The sequence below is a fragment of the Pinus tabuliformis genome, chromosome 5_1 (genome assembly GCF_031772625.1).
Source record: "Pinus tabuliformis cultivar Carrire ecotype Pingquan chromosome 5_1, CPIR1, whole genome shotgun sequence".
NCBI classification, from domain to species: domain Eukaryota; kingdom Viridiplantae; phylum Streptophyta; class Pinopsida; order Pinales; family Pinaceae; genus Pinus; species Pinus tabuliformis.
Window position 1 is genome coordinate 847,593,063 of NC_142305.1, and position 19,096 is coordinate 847,612,158.

Genomic DNA, 19,096 nt, shown 5'->3' on the forward strand with positions numbered 1-19,096 from the left:
ACCTGACAGCGATTGTGCTTTTGTGAAAAATTAAAATTTGCACCAGTAAACATCACACATATACCTATACAGCTGGATTGTTGATTGATATTTTTGGACGTTGAATAATTTAAGGTAAATCTATTCGCTATTACGAGTTTGTGAAAAAATGAAAATTTGCACCAGTAAGCATCACAAATATATACAGTTGGATTGTTGATTCATACCTTTGGACATGCTCGATTAATGAATAATTTAGGGTATAATCTATTACGTAAACAAAGGACCAAAGGGGGAAGGGGTGGGGTTTGTGTACTGGATCAAGCCTCTGAGATTCATGGGAGAAACGAGGGAAGAATCCCCATCCAAAACCTCCTCTGCAATCATCCACTGTACCCTCTCCGTTGGATGAAATTTGTCCCAGTAAACATATTCCTTGGGATCCTTGCAGATTGAGCACCTGGATGCAACCCACATCCTACATGGCCATTGTATGGACCATCTGCACAGAAAACCTGCTGACCCACCCCGTACCTCCTAGTCTTCGTCATCTAAAATGAGGTCTAGTCTGTAGCACCCTAGGCCGATGGCCTAGGCTGCCCTGGTTCGAGTCCTCCTGCCGAGGGAACCCTCATCGCTCTCTTTTTCATGTCCCCCCTCAGGTGAGAAAGGATTCATAACCCTATATAATCTTATTAATGAATATTATTATATATAATATTATATTTATATTAAGGTTTAATCCTATTCATATTACCAAAAATAATTTAAGAGAGTCATAAACTAAGCAATATGGGGATTAACAAAAAAAATTAATTAATTAATCTATAAATAAATAAAAATATTTGTTTAGGAAGAAAGCGTAGGAATCTAGCATCTGTTGATACTCCAGCCATCATCTCTATTTAAATTAGCAAGTCTTTTTTTTCAATTTCTAAGGCCTCTCTAAATTTATGATAATGAAAATGGTCAATCCTCGCAATGATCTTAGCCTCTTCAATGGAGATGTGATGATTGGTTTTTTCTGCATGCTCTACCAAAGCGGAGGAGCGAGACCTTCCATGCCTGATGTCGGCAGCGTGTTCACAAATCCTTTGGTTAATGGATCGACCGGTCTCACCAATATAAGGAGCTCGACAAGAACAGGGAATGATATAAACACCCTTCTAATCCTTGGGGTTAATCGGGTCCTTAACAAAATGAAGAGAACTTCATATAGTGTTAAGAGGTCTAAAAGAAGAATGAATCTTATGCTTCCTCTAGATCCTAGCGATTTTATCCGTGGTCCCTTGAATAAAGGGAAGATGAACACCGGAAGACCAATCCTTGGGGTCAATCTTACTCTTAGGACCCTTTTCAGCATTTTGAAAAGCCTTAAGACCTTGAGACCTACTATAACCATTCTTATTAAAAACTTCCAGGAGGTCAGTTTTCTCATCTTCAAGGTGATTTTCGTCATAAACTTGCAACCCCCGCCGAAGTAGCTAAGGTGTTGAGAACGCCTATCTTTTGAGCAGGAAAATGATGGGAGCTAGCATGGACTTAAATTGAATTTACTTATTTTAGAGAGATGTTACAATGTTTAACATTTTGACTTAGTCAAATTAAAATTAAAATATAAAATATAAAATTTTCCAACCCATGGTTTTTCCTTATTATATTTTTAATCTATGGTTTTTTCCCATGGTATTTTTCTCTAATGTGAGTTATTTAAAGGTTAATATTTAAACTAATCTAAATTCATTTTAACTCTACATCTACCAAATGCCAAAAAAAATCAAATCTCTTTTCACTCTTAAAAAATCAATACCTCAAAAAAAAAATCCCTCTTAACACATAATAAACTTACAACTAAAAATAAATCTAAACTAATTTTTGAATTTAAAATTTAAAATTTATATTTCAATTAAATTATAAAAATAAATTAATAATACATTGCATTTAAAATAAAAATAAAAATAAAAAATTCCTCAAAAATCATTGCTTTTCTGAGCTTTTTTCTTTCGATCTTTGATTTTTATGATCTTTTTCGTGCTTTCTTGATTTTTTTGCATAGAATCTTTTTTGAGCTTTTGTGCTTTCTTGGCTTTCCGTGCTTTTTTTATTTTCCATTGTTTTGTTTTCTGGTTCAGATCAACGGTTGAAAGTGTTTCATCTGATCTAACGGATCAGAGTAAAAGTGTTGACGAAAAGTTGATGCATAGGAAAGGCCTATCGGCCTAATTATAATAATTATGGTTTAAAAATATAAAATTATAAAATTATAAAAATTTAAAAGTTACACAAGCAACCAAATGTGGAATAAAATGTGAAATAAGTTATTAAAGTAGAATAGGTTTAAAAATATTTATAATCAAAATCAAGGTATAATGGTGACTTATTTTCTAAAATAATTAACACAATCACATTAACATAAATGCGATTGATATATTAGACATATATTAGAAAAAATTTAATAATAATAATAATCTAATTTTAAGGTCACGGTCATTGTTTGTGGGACAAGGAGGTGAGCCAGACACCTTTTGTTTGTGGGACAATGGACCCATGGCCATTGTTTGTGGGACAAGGAGGTGAGCTAGACACCATTGTTTGCAGGACAATGGACCCATGGCTATTGTTTGTGGGACAAGGAGGTGAGCTAGACACCATTGTTTGCGGGACAATGGACCCACCTCTGCTAGACACCCTTGTTTGTGGGAGAAGGAGGAGGCAGACACCCTTTTTTGTGAGACAAGGGACCCACCTCCATGGAATGATCTGACTACTAAATCTACAAAAGCATACATACTCCACCCCTATGTTTTTGAACCTGTGACCTCTTAGGAAGAAACACAAAGCTCTTAACCATTTCACCCACTCATGCTGTATTAATATAATATATACTACTATTTATTAATATAATTTCTTTTTATAGTAATATTACTTTAATAATTATTATTTATAATATTAATATTAATATTAATAATATTTTCAATGTTAATAATAATGTTAGTGACATATTAATAACATTAGTTATTAATTAATTTATTAAATAATTAAATAATTAATTCTTAGTAATAATAAATTTATTCATAAATAAATTTATAATTTATAATTAATAATAATAATTAACTAGTTATTATTAACGTTCTGTTAATATAAATATTATTACATAAATATAAATAGTGTTATATAGAAATATAAATATAAATATAAATATAAATATCAATATAATATACCTATACTTAATTAAAAAGTATATTAATATCAATATAATATAATTATACTTAATTAAAAAATACTAATATTGTTAAATATTAAATATAAATATTTATTACTATAAATATTGTAAATTAATTAAATAATATATTTTTATTTCATTCATAATTTAATAATTAAATATTAAGATAAATATTATAAACTTTTAAATTAATATGGTTGATTATGGTTGATTTTCGTAATGAGACAATCTTTGTCACAATGCGACACATCATGCTTGATCATGGTTGAACCCTTAGATAAATAAACCCAAGGGAATAATAAACCTAAGGGATTAATACTAGAACTCCAAGTGATTATGAAGCTATAATATTAAACCCAAGGAATTAATATTATAAACCCAAGGTATATAAACCCTAAGATAAATATTATAAACACAAAAATAAACATGGTTGACCATGTTTAACAATGATTGATTTTCATATCAAGACAATCCTAGTCACAATGTGACATTCGACCATGGTTGACCATGATTAACCATGGATGACAATGTTTGATTTTATAAAACATTGTTGACCATGGTTCACCAAACTTGAGCATGGTTGACCATGATTATCATACTTAGACCATTATTATCATACTTTGATTAATACATAGTTAGAAAGGAAACCAACAACATAAATGATATTATAGTTTAATAAATGTAAACCAAAAGAATGGTTTGATAGCATGCTATAAATAATTGATAAAATTTAAACAAAATATTCGGGTTTATTTGTCTAAGTTTAAAATTTATTTAAAACCCAAAAAAAAACTAAAAACCGCTACCCCATTCTAGATGAATTGTATAAGGACGTGTTTTCTGTTAAAGCTAAACCAAGGTGTTTGGGAAAACATTGAGATGAATTTCATAAGGGTATGTTCGCTATAAAACCTAGATCAAGGTGATTAGGAAAAAATTAGATTAAGATAATGAAAGTGGGTCATCATTCATTCTATTAATCATTGTTGAAAAGAAATGTGGGTTTCACACACACACACACCTTTTGTACATTATAAGTATTAATATTCTATAACACATTATCTTCACTTTATATACTCTATGTAGTATATTGTAATCGCTAAACTCTAAGTCTTCAACCTCATGTCTTTAAATTAGTCATTTATTCTTCTTCTCCAAAATAATCATTTCACAAGATTTACTTCTCTATATTCCATTTATCTATATTATCATTATCCCTAGAGACCATCCTTCAAAAAATCTATATTCCACTCATCTATATTATCATTATGCCTAGAGACAATCCTTCAAAAAAATCATTATTAGGAGAAGGATTTTGTTTAAAAGTATTTATAACGTTTCCATATATTATTATAAAATTAACAATTAACATGAAAATTATTGTAACATTTCGGGTTCATTCTTTTCTTTTTCTCCAAAATACTTTGGTATACCGAATACACAAATCTATGTGAATTGAAAATTTGGGTTATTTATATCAATTTAACCTTTGTCAACTAACTACCTCAAACTTGTGATCATAGAACTTGTCACCATCTATTTTCACAGAAGGTTTGATTCACACATGGTATACTTAACTATACCAAATGTTTATAATTTATACCATCACAATTTCATTACATATTAATTTAATATTTGGGAGTTATTTTCTATAAATCATACTCAAGGATTGTTGCTATAAAACCTTCAACTATAGTTCCCACTCCTCATGTGGTATACTATTTATGTTGTGATTCTAGAGTCTTCGACAACAATGATGCACACTTCTTATGGTTATCTGTTATGTTATGGTTTTGGAATGTTGACATATCCCTTTTCTCATATCGAGGATGTAAGCTAAACCTTAGACAATGAACGGTGGCAATGAGTTCGGGTTTCTCTTAGTCGTTTAAAAAACATTTCCGACTTCCCATTCGTTCTTTTACGCATTCAAGAGGTTACGAGCGAATCACTGATGCTATGCATCTGCCCTTATTTTACTCCTTATTGTCTCTGTCTCTGAATAAAATGAGAGTGCTGGCTCAACAAGATTTCTTTCATCGACTACTTGGAACCAAAACTGTAAATATTTGTTGGTTAAGGAGTTTTCGTTTGAGGTAACTTATCTCCATTTTTGCGGAGAGTTCGATATTATCATATATGTGTTTTGCAATTGTGTTCTTCAAAGGTTACTCGTATTTTATGTCATTTTGTTTGCAGGTATATTTACGGTTTCTGGTTATCATTTAGAGTCCGTTTATCCAAGAAAATCCGTGGCCATGATTACTCTACAAGGATATTTTTACCATACACGTTGCTAATTACAATTACAAGGTGTTGATGAGTTTATGGTTTCCTTCTGTCCAAAATTTCTTAAAATATTTTTTATATATTAAAGTTTTAGGGTTTAGCTCCTCGGGCTTTCCATTGTAATTATTTTAGTTTGGAATTCCCCATGGCCACTTCTGTGGTTGAACTTGGCGTCTAAGTTTCTTTTGAAAGTTTAATTCCTTGTTGTCCCAACTCTTTGAAAAGATAGATTGAGTCTCGTTTTTGAGGTATTTTCTTGGGTAACAATGTTGCTCCTTTCTTAGATTAACTTTTCATTTTATTCTTATTCCTTTCCATAATATTATTATGGTTAAGGTTTTTAAAATAAAACCCTAACCGTAACCCTCCGGGTATATTTGTGTATATTCCTTTTTTATTTAAATACTTTGATTCCAAAATTATGTTCTCGACTATTAAGTGTTCTTGCGCGAACAATTATAATCCCTCTATATGTTATATAAATGTATAGGTTCTTTCTATTACAATAACATTTTAAAATTTTTAATGCTATAAACATAAATATCTATACATAGTCCCTCTATATACTATAGAAATGTATACGTTCTTTTTATTATAATAACATTTTAAGATTTTTAATCCTATAAACATAAATATACATACATATATATTATTGCGCTTACATTTTTCCTCCAATCTTATTCTAGGAATTTTATACATGTTTTAAACCCTCTTTCTGTTACAATACTTTTATGTAAATGACTCTTTTACTTTTATGTTCTCGGTTTAACATGAACTAAGTAATTCCTTCAAATTGTGATATGCTCTATCGTTATTGAAATATTTGCATGTAGTGACCCTCTTTTGGGTATTGTTCACATTACATGAACTAAATAAGTCCACTTACATTTTGAAGTATAATTATTAATTTGTATTTTATTTGTCTTCATAGGTATTCATATTCTCAAGTTGGAATTTTGGAACTTTTTTCTTCCTAACAATACTTTGGAAATTTATTTTTGCTCAAGAAGACTTTAGATCCTTCATTCTAGGTTTGATCACCCTAAACCCATGGAATATACTCTTTGTGTGTTCATGATTATATCTTCAAGGAATTTCGCCACATTTTTCTGTTATTTAACTTTTAAGTTGTGTATTGAAGTTGTTAAGTCTTTTCTTCCTTCTTGGAAGATTTTTAGTCTACGGATTCTATGTATGACACTGTACATATTTGTGGGTTCTTCTAACCCAGGATTCTTGTAAACTGTAACTTATTGAGGTTAAAATCAACCTACACTATTCTCTAAACATATTTATATTTTTGGTAAGAAAATGTTGTTGATGATGCTTCATATCTATAAATGTATTAGTTTTACCGTGTATGGCTATTCTTTTATTTTGTACATAGTGACATCTATTATTGTTCTCTTTTTCTAGTTTTAGTTAAACAAGTTTTACTGACCATTTTCATAGTGAAAACATTTTTCTTTAGTAATTAATCTCATATATATATATATATATATATATATATATATATATATATATATTGCAATTTCTCTACAATATAGACTTACAACTGTAGTTCCATTTTTGTATAAGTATAACTAGGTTAACTCTAAAACAAAGTTAACTAATATCAAATTTAGTACTAGTCTGTTATAAGAGTCATACTTTAGCCACCTAGGTTTTTCATACATTCCAATTATGTTTGCTAGTATCAACATGTTTGGAACAAAATTCACTAGAATGACCTATATTCTACCTTATTCTCAGTTTTCTATTTCAGCTTATTATGCATCTATACATGGAAGTAAATGGTTTGTTTCCATTCCAATTAGGAAATAAATTACAGTAAGTTTCTAAATTTTTACTTACCATATTCATATCCAAATATTATTGAGTGTATTTTCAAAAAATCTATAAGAAAGAGATTTATTTTTAATTAATCTTAATCTTTTTGTATTAAAGAATGAATACAATTTACTACAATAATTCTGAAAAATAATTAACACTCTATCTTTTTCAGTGATATTAACCATCTACAATTCTTTTTTCTTTAATTGAAATGGAAGGAAAAAAATACTAAGTAAAAGTACAATATTTTTGTCACATAAAATTTACAAATTTAGAGTTTAGAATATCGACTTGAGGATTTGGGTTCTAAAAAAAATATAGGATCTCACCAAATCCACCCAACCATTGACACTTTGTCGTCCAATGCATTCCCCTGAGAACAAGCATGCAATTTATTTTATTTTAGTCTTTTCTCTTTCATTTTTCATAGTTCAACATTGTGTATTTTCTTTTCTAGTGAGAATACAAAATTAGTTACCCCTTACCAATCATTTGGTATTTGGTCACTACCTCCACCTCTGTAACATACCCAATTTTATCATACAAAATGAAATCTATATTAGGATTACCAATAGTGTCATTCTCTTCAATTTATGTCCCCTTTTAACCTTAATCATTTTCTTCATTAAAATTGGTTTCTCATTTTCCCTTTGTTATAATTATTTCTCTATCCCTCACAGAAAGTTTTCATACATATTTAGAGTGTTATCATTAATAAAAAGGTACATTTTAGCCTCATAGCCAAGAATCATGCAATAACCTTGTTCTCTATTAAATCATTAAACAAATGAAATTCATGTATTATAGTCCAATTCTACTCACATGCATATTTGTTTAATGTGATTTCATATGGAGCTTTTGAATGTGGTATATCATAATATTTGGAACCCATGTGGGATAAATTTTATTTCCCTTTATGTTTAATGTGTCATGCATGTCCACCTGGCCTATGGATCAATATCCATGTGACCTTGTTCACATGTTATTCACATGAAAATGTACTAAAATATTTTAATGTGGTGATTCATTTCTTGTCAATCATCAATGTTTGTGATTATGAGGAGGTAATTCTAGGTCATATTTCCCTTGCGGTAGCATTGTTTTGAGTTTCATTTCGTTATGCAATTGTATAGGAGTGCCACTCCAAGGGTTTTAATGTCACAAGTCTTCTTCCAGGCCATAGCTCAAATTTGTTGGCGTTTCGGTTCGAGTTAACCCTCTAGTTCCAATACCCATGATTCTTGTCTATCTTGGAAAGTCCATTGATTTCATTGCTTAGGTATATAACAAGTTAATTGCAATATTTAAGTAATTAATCACTCCCCATTTCACTTTCTCTACTCTAATTAATTTTACTGGTTTGATTTGTAGGATAAGGGAACCATGGGAATTCCTATGAAGGGCTTTTGTTGGCCCTTTTTGTAAGTAGAGGTTTCAAACCTCTCTTCTGATCTGTTGCCTCCTATGAGGTTGATAAGTTGAGTGGCTAAACTTCTGTGACTGAAGCAATGATTATATCTAAGCATAAGTGTCTAGGGTTTTTGTGGATACATTTTTACCTAGCCTTTTGATTTCTCTAATATAAAAATTTTGGTTCTTGGAGTTGGAATGGATATGGCGACCTCGTCTTCAAATAATGAAAATGTAGTTGAGGCTTATAATTTGTTTTTGTCACTCTCTTATGTATACCCAGTTAAGAGATAGGGTACAACTATGAGGGTTTTACCATTCCTATTTTTCCTTCGATTTGTTACCTACATGACCAATTAGTATACATATATTCCAAGGAATGCCTCCAATGTCTTTCTGAATGGATATTTTTTTCATGGCTTACGATTTTGGTTTCTTTTTTCAATTTGTAGTAGTGTATTTCATAATATAATTATGTTACTGATTACAAGGGCTTTGACTGTACCCAAGGTTAGCTCGTTGGATTGCTTCACCCTTTATAGGTAACATTTTTCTTTCTCTTAAGAGAATGTTCTTTTCAATTCTTTATAAGGTTTTTACCATGCATGGTTTTCACACTAGGTGTCTAATATGTGGCCGGAGGGGGCAGACATGACTCTCAACCTCACTACTGCATTAGAGGCTGTCCATCATGGGTCCATCATTAGGCGAAGGATACCAACATATTCATGGATGACGTTAGGGAGCCAAGGTGATTCTATGCTTGCCTCAAGCGAATGGTACCACCAGTTGTTACGGATGAGTGGACCTGAGGGGCAGACATGACTCTCAACCTCACTACTGCATTAGAGGCTTTCCATCATTTGGTTAGGGAGCAAGGTAGCTTTACTGGAGCAACATGTTACCACTCATTAAGTGGGCCTACAGGGCTACCAGGCATGACCTCCCAGCCTCCTACTTTTGTTAGTGGTTGTCCCTTTGCTGATCCTCCATTGGTGCCACTGACTTGTTGGTTGTCTGACCTTTTTTTTGTCTTGATTAGCTTTATTTTTTTTTATTTTTATTTTTTAAGAATATTTCTAAAGAGTGCACTGGATACCATTGTACTTTTTTTGACTGTGTGGAAATACAGGCATGGTTTTGGTGTTAATGTGATTTTGTATGAAATATTTTCCCTCCTGTTTTGTCCAAGGTTCTGACTTGTGGCGTCATGATGATACCAGGTCATGTTTCTACCAAAATCATCTCATTAACACTACACTAGGGTTCTAATTCTTTGAGGACATGAATGTCAAAACCCAAACAAGGGTTTCTTTTCCTTGGACAATTTTGTTGTAATGTAGCCTAGGATTTGTTTTTAAGTGGGCCTTCACAATCACGGTTACTTTCTCATAGCAAAATAATTTTGTTTAAGTTTTTTCCATGTTCTGGCATGACTATATGAATGTAACCCTTGTTGGTTTGTGTTATATTCTTTCCACAACTACCCCATGCAAGGGGGCAATAGCCCCCCCTGTAAGTTGCAACGGGCACTACCGGGGGGGGCGGCTGCCCCCTCTATCAAGGTTTTTATCATGCATGGTTTTGACACTATGTGTCTCCTAATGTATCTAATACTAGTTGAAGCTTAGTCAAAGGATTTTTGGGACAAGCTAGGGACTTTGTAATAGTCTAAGTCAAACTATTCCTATGGAAAAAGCTGTATAACCTGAGGATGAAAAATGGAGACTTGGTGACAGAGCATCTAAATTCATTTAATACTGTGGTAAGATAGTTATTACTGTTGATAGTAAAATTTCAGATGAATATAAGTGCGTCAGTTTGTTGTATTCTCTACCAAATTCATGGGATAGTCTAGTTGTTGCAATAGGTAGCAACACAACTACCTTGCATTTTGATGAAATAGTCTCATCCTTTCTTTCGAAGGATATGAGATGGAAAAATATGGACGGCCAAAATGGTGATGCTTTATCTGTACGAGGACAGTCCCAGAACAAAAGCAAAAATAATTCATCAGGTGGGAGATATAAATCTAGAGGGAGATTTAAATATCTAAGAAAACCTGTAAAGGTGTGCTAGAAATGTGAAAAGGAAGGGCACTTCAAAAGAGGTTGTAAATCTAAAGCTCACGAGAAAGGAAAGGGATCTCATGAAGCTCCTTTTTCAGAGGTGAACACCACCTCAGATGAAGGTGGGGATGTGTACTTGGATTCTTCTTCAAGTACACATGTAGATCATGAGGCATGGTTGATTGACTTAGGTGCATCCTTTAACTTCACTCCCCTTAGAGAGTGGTTTTGAAAGTATGAGAAATATGATGGTGGTGATGTCTTCTCAGGGGATGACATGAAGGCTAGAATATTTGGTCACAGAAAAGTCAAGTTGAGGTTACAAGGTGGAAGGATTATAACACTTTCGGGTGTTTTCCATATTCCTACATTGGCCAAAAATATAATTTCTGTAAGCAATTTGGATGATGCAGGTGTAAAAACAATGTTCGAGAAATATATTTGCAAGATGGTTCAGGGAGCACTGGTATTTATCCGGGGAGTTTAGATTATAACTCTGTACAAGTTTCAAGGTATCACTGTTATTGATGGATGCAATAGTTCTGTGGTTCCTGAAAGTGGAGGAGAAAATCTAGTGGTCTCTAGAGAAAATACCATGTTATGGAATCAAAGGCTTGGACATATTGGAGAGAAGGGCCTTTGAATACTTCATGGTATTGTTATGGTAGAAGGTATGTCTAATAGCTCTCTGGATTTTTATTTATGTGAAAATTGTGTATATGGGATGCAGAATCGGGTGAGTTTCCCCTCTGGTGGTAAGAGGGCGAAACAAATGTTAGAACTTGTGCACAGTGACATGTTTGAATCTATTTTGGTTCCATCACTAGGTAATTCTGTGTACAATGTATCATTTATAGATGAATTCTCAAGGAATACATGGATATATTTCCTCAGGAAGAAATCTAAAGTCTTTGACAGTTTTAAAGAATTTAAATCTCCAGTGGAAAACAAGACAGAGAATAAGATAAAGGTGTTGAGGATAGATAACAGTGGATAGTTTTGTAAGAAGGAATTTGAAGATTTATGTAAGAAGTGTGGTATAACATGACAAAATACTACTCCATATACACCTGAGAAAAATGGAGTTCCAGAAATAATGAGCAAGACGTTGATGGAAAGGGCAAGAAGCATGCTCAGTGGTGTTGGGTTAGGACAGGAATTATGGGCAGAGGCAGTGGAGACTGCGTGTTACCCGATCAATAGATCAGCTTCATCAGTGTTGGAGGATAAGACTCCATAAGAGGTAAGGACTAGTAAGAAACCTTCTCTTTCACATCTAAGGGTATTTGGATGTGGTGCATATGTACATGTTCCAAAGCAGAAAAGAACAAAGTTTGATAATAAATCTGAAAAATGCATCTTTATTGGGTATAAGGATGGTTTAAAAGGTTACAAGGTTTGGAACCCAGAAACAAGGAAGGTAGTTTACAACCAAGATGTGGTGTTTAGAGAGGTGAAAAATGTTATTAAACATAAAGTCCTACCAAATGAACCTGAGAAGATAGAGTTTGAGCTAAAGGAGGTAGAATTAGACTCTACAACGGAAGAGAAATCGAAAGATGAAGAGCCACAAACTCCGACTGTGAAAGATCAGTTCAAGAAAGAAGGAATCTAGAAAGGTGTAGTCCATCTTCTTTATGTTCAATTCTTTATTTATCTATTACTGACGATGATCCCAAAATTGTGAGTGAAGTGGTAGATTCAGAGGATGGAAAACTCTAGAAAGAGTCCATGGTTGATGAAATCACATCTTTGCACAAAAATGATGCTTCAGATCTAGTGGAGTTTTCATATGGAAGGAAACCCATTGGAAGTAAATGGGTATTTAAGAAGAAGATGAATGCAGAAGGAAAGGCGGAGAAATACAAAGCTTTGTTGGTAGAAAAAGGTTATTTGTAGGTGTTGGGAATTGATTTTGGTGATATTTTTTCTCCTATTTCCAAGGTAGCTTCTATTAGATTACTTTTATCTGTTGTTGTTGTTTTTGATTTTGAGGTAGAACAAATAGTTGTGAAGACAACATTTTTTCAGAAGGATCTAGAAGGAGAGATCTACATGAAGAAACCTGAAGGATTTGCGGTGAAGGGTAAGAAAGAACTGGTATGAAAGTTAAAAAAAGTCTTTGTATGGGTTAAAACAGTCACCAAGAATGTGGTATCAGAAATTCGATACATTTATAGGGGGACTTGGCTTCACGAGAAGCAAAGTAGATCATTGTGTGTATTTTAAATTAATTGATGATTGTGTTATTTATCTAGTCTTGTATGTGGATGATATATTTTTGGTTGGAAATGACAAAGAAATTATCCAAGATTTGAAGACCCAATTGTCCTCCAAATTCGACATGAAATGTCTTAGTACTGAAAACTATATTTTAGGCATGGATATTAAATGAGATCGAGCAAAGAGGAAACTCTGGTTAAACTAGAAGAAGTATGCCGAGACAATACTGCAGAGGTTTAATATGCAGGATAGTAAACCGGTGAAGGTTCCTATTCATGTAGTGTAAATTTATCTATTGAAGAGTGTCCCAAGACACATGAAGAGGAAGAGGACATGTCCTATGTTCCATATGCAAGTTCAATTCGTAGCCTAATGGTCTGTACTAGATCAAACATTGCACATGTAGTGGGAACATTGAGCAAGTTTATGCCAAAACCAAGGAAGGAGCATTGGACATCAGTAAAGCGGGTTTTCAAGTATTTTCATGGCACTAGTGATTATCATTTTTTTTAGCAAGGAAGACTGGGATTGGACAGAGTTTTAGACATATGTGGCTTTTTTGATGCAGACTAGGTTGGGGATCTAGATTAGATAAGATCTACAAGTGGGTATGTGTTTAACATATTTGGAGGTGAAATCAATTGGATCAGTAAGAGATAGATTTTAGTGGCACGTTCAACTATAGAGGTAGAATACATGGTAGCCACTCATGCATGCAAGGAAATAGTTTGGTTGCAGATATTGTGTTCAAGTATGGGGTTTGTACAATGAGCTATAGGGATAAACCACGATAGCCAAAGTGCAATTTTCTTGGCAAAGAACGTTGCTTATCATTCAAAGACAAAGCACATTGATGTTCAGTATCACTTTGTGAGGGATATGGTTGAGGTAAAAAAGGTGTTGTTGGTAAAGGTGGACACTTTGAAAAATACTGCAGGTGCATTGACAATGTTTATGAGCACTGAGAATTTCTCTTGATGTAGAGAAACAATGGACGTTGCAGGGTTGGATCAATGAATAAGATATCCTGTGGCCTCTTGTGGAAAAACAACAAGAAGTGGGAGAATGTTGGGTTGTGTTATATTCTTTCCACGACTACCCCACATGCGAGGGGGTGGTAGTCTACCCTGTACGTTGCACTGAGTGATTCCGAGGGGTCACAGGGGGGGATGATGCCCCCCCTGTCGGGGGGTAAGCAGGGCGATGGTAGCCCCCTTACATGGGGTCCGAGGCAGCTCCCCAAGAATTTTTTTGGACCCTATATTAGGTGGGTGGACCTACCTATGGTTTTGTGCATGGATTTCACACATGGTTTTTGACATGATGATTTTATGTCCATGATATTTTGTAGATACGATGAAAGGAACTACGGTTATGTTCTAATCCAAGGTTAATGGAGTAGTGTTTATAGATGATTCGACATATATATATATATATATATATATATATATATATATATATATAGTAAAATTAAAATGAACATAATGAAAAATCAATCTGGTAGTCCCGGTTTTGTGAACCAAGGGAAAATCTCTGTGTATATCTGTTTTATATTTTATGCTCTCACCATTGTTTATTTTCTGTTTTTAGAATTCATATCCATGTAATTTTCTTACAGAATTAAAACCTACAACCCTTTTCTATATATATATAATGTTAATTGACAACCTTCAACAATAGATACATGTTTCCTTACTATCAAATGTCCCTTATTTATTGTGGCTCATATGGATTCATCGTAACTGTAAGCTACATAATTAATATTCTGTGTCTTTATTACAATTAAGATAGAAACATTAATTCAATTTTTATCTTTCCTTTTGTTTTTGTTTACATGATTATATTGTGTGATTTATTAAGGGGTTCCATACGATTTGAGAAGGAAACATCTTGTTTTGTTTTCCTATTGACATGTACATATAGTGATTATATAACTTCTTTATACACGTCACAAATTCAAATTAGGAAGCTTTAGTTCATGCCTATACTAAACTCGATTATCTCCATTTGTGCTGGGAAATAGTATTATTGATATAGTTAATCAGTGATTGTAACCTTGTTTAGTTATGCTTATCGAATGTAATGGTTATGTTCCTATATTAATTATGTAATACTCCTCTTTGTAAAATGTTAGTTTGCCTCATTTCTTTCCAGACATGAATTTCATATTTCTTTCACAATCACATATAGCTACCCATCCAAATGTAATGTTATTGGAGACTAAACTGGCAATTCTAGTTTAATAGTATAAGCACAAAATTATATACTCACACTTGGAATAAAATATTAACTTAGTTTAATGGAATACAATTCGTATTCCATGTTTCCTTACCCAAATAGAAAACTAATACGCAGTCTTGTATTCATGTTTCTTCCATGAGAGTACATGGTTTTTTTCTCAATTAACAATAATATATTAGAAGCCTATTCTCACTCTTATTATTTCTATGTAACAAAATTCTTTTACAATTTTTAGTATTGGTTTTATAATCAGCATGTTTAAATTAATGAATCCATAAGGCTATTATACATTAAGTACAACACTCTTTTCTAACATGCTTCTTTATAAAATACACATAATTATTCACTATACAAGCTAGACTCATAAACAAAACAGATAGCTCTTAAGCTTTTCAAGAACAACATGGACATACCATATCTAGTTTAGTTTTTTTTTCTCAACTCAGGTTACGAAAATTCAAACGATAGTTTATACTTTTATATGGCTAATTAAAACATATAACAATTCTCTCCTATCCATTTCAGGCATTCATTTCATCAATACAAATTATTTCTTTCTAATATAAGCATCTCTTCATAAATTCTTGCTAATCATACTTTCGATTTGTATTCCATCTTAAAATATTTCTTGAATTTATAACTCGTATATGCAATCATATGATCTCAAATCTATGACTTATACATGCATGTAAAATATAATAAGAATATAATATCTAGTATATCACCATTTTTCTCTTATATCTATTATTAATTACATAAAACTTTTTTAATATAATATGCATTAATTTCATGCATCATCTGCCAATATACAATTTGTAATAATTCAAATCCAATAGAAACAAATCAAATAGAATAAAAATTATGCCTAACCATAATAAATTCATTAGGAAATATTCAGGAGATGAGCACATTCCATCCAACCATCAGCTACCTCTATTAGTTCCCCTTGAGCTAATATTTCTTTGCCCTCTAGAATCAACAACCTCTTTGATTCATAGGTGGTTTATTTTATAGAATTTTTCAAAGTAGATTTTTTTAAATATCCTTCTTTAACGACTCAATATTTTTCTTAGGTCTTTTTGTTTTAGTTTTTTTGGGAAATGTTCTTTAGTTTTACTTTACAGGGCACCTTTCTCTCCTGCAATGCTTTATTCCACTCCACTTAGTATTTATCTCTGACTAAGTGATTAACATAATGTTTCTCTCCCATTATGTTAATTTAATTTCTTCTAATTATATTCTCATAGGAATTTTTATAAGAATTTTAAGGAAGTTCCATCGTGTGGACTTGTCCACCAACTACTTTTTCCAAGCTAGAAAGGAGTCTTCTAAAATCTAGTGCTCTTCCCTAGATATTTCCAAGAAATGTAACTATTTTTTAACACTGTAGACACTTTGGAAAACTCAACTACTTATTCTTTCATACCAGGCCAATATAACTCTTTCCTCAAAGATGAAATCATTTTTGGTATCCTAGTTTTTCTGCAAAAGGTTTTTGAGGATGCTCATTTAGGATAAGTTATTTTATAGAAGCTTCATTTGGAATATAAATTATATTTTTGTAGGTCAACAATTTTTTTTAATTTTCTTTATACTCAAGCACATCCCTTTGCTACAATTTTTGTTGATTCTTTATATACTCTTCATCTCCCTGTGCTAAAATTTGGATATGTTCAACAAAATATATTTTGATATTGCTCACAGAAATTTCAATTAATGAATTCACATTTCTACTTAAATATATAATATTTCATTTTTCTTTACTTTTATATGATTTATTTCAAACTCAAGGTCACTTATAAAAGGCCATCCATAGAGCTTGCCTAGCATTCATATCTGGTTAGCTGAATTTTTTTTTCTAAGCTAATGTGGTTAGTAATAAGTCTGAACTTTTTACCTAACAATTCATTTCTCCACATTTTTAAAGAGTGAATAACAACAACCAACTCCAAATCATATACAACATAATTCCTTTTGTTCCATTTTCAACTTTCTTGACTCATAGGCTACTACATAGTTTTCTTGCATTAGGACACCTCCTAGTCCTTCAAGTCATGCATCATTACAAAATACAAACTCCTTTTTAGGATCTACAAGTTTTAGAATAGGGGCTACAATTAATATATGTTTTAGTCTATCAAATATTTCTTGGCACTTAGGTATCCATTCAAATTTTGCTTCCTTTTTTCTCAAAGGAAGTAATAGGATAAGCCAACTTTGAAAAAACTTCAATAAACCTTCTATAATACCCTATGATTCCCATGAAGGACTTGACATCTGACACATCCTTAAGTATGTGACAATTTAAAATGGCCTTAACCTTCTCTGGATTGATAGATAGTCCTTCCTTTGAGATGATGTGACCCAAATATTGTATCTTGTCTTTATAGAACTCACATTTATTGAATTTTGATGTTCTCTTAAAGTTGTGGCATTATTTTTAGATGTTCTTCATGTTATTCTTGATTCTTAGAATACACTATAATTTCATCTATAATGACCAATAAAAATTTATCCAAGTACTTACTAAGCACAATGTGCATATAACACATAAAAGTTACAGGTGCATCAGTGACACCGAATGGTAAAACTACAAATTCGTAGTGTCCATATGTGGTTATCCATGTTGTTTGTGAATTTCTTCATCCTTTATCCTTAATTGATGATATCCTATTCTCAAGCCAGTTTTTTAGAACAATTTTTCTCCTCTCACTTAATCAAATAGATCATCAATGCATAGCAACATATATTTATTTCTAATAGTTACCTTATTCAATTGCATGTAATCTGTGCACATTCTGAATGTACCATATTTCTTTTTCACAAATAATATTGGGGCTCGCCAAGGTGAAACAATAGGTCTAATATAACCTTTATCAAGTATTTCATGTAATTGCGTCTTTAATTCTAGTAGTTTTGGGATACTCACTCAGTAAGGTGCCTTACACACTGGGTGACCTCCTATACTGAATCAATGGAAAATTGTGTATCCCTTCATGGAGGTAGTACTGGAATTTCTTTCGGAAATACATCGTTGAACTCCTTGATCACAAGTAATTCATCTAATTTATGTTTTTCTATTTTTTGGACGTTTTCTTCAATTTGAACAACAAAGAGTTTACACCCTTTTTTTGCACTTATTTTCAACTGTAGTGCTGAAATTTGTCTAAAAAAAAATAAGTCTTAGTATGCATTCTATTAGTTGTTCAGCTCCCTCCTCATTAATAAAAGTCACAATTTTCTTTAAATAGTTTATTACAACTGTGTTCTTCCCTAAATAGTCCATGCCTATCAGTAAGTCATATGAACCTATAGGAAGTATATTTAGACTTAACTCAATTTTTTTCCTTTTAAGTTTACATGGAAATGTTCTACATAATTGGTTACTCTTCTCTTGGTTCTTGTTGCTAACTGTACTAACCATGACCTTTTTAATTTTCAGATTACATTTGTCCACCACTTATGCATTAATATAACTGAGAGTTTCTCCTAGATCGATTAACATAAAGAAATTTTGGTTCAGTATGTGACCTTCAATTTCTATCATTATGGACTCTAGCTCCACTTTCCTATCTTCTAGAGCAACATTTATTTGTGGAATGCTTCTTGAAATTTGATTTACTTTAGTGGCTTCATGAATATTTTGTACATTTTGTACAAATATGATATTGTGTGGACAGTTTCTTATAATACGGGGTTCCCCATACCACCAACATTTTTAAGGCTTTCTCTCTTTTGCAATGACTACCCCTTTATTGTTTAACTCCATAGTATTTGAACTAGTTTGTGATTGAGTAGGTTGAGGCTGATTGTTTTGGCTAAGTCTCCT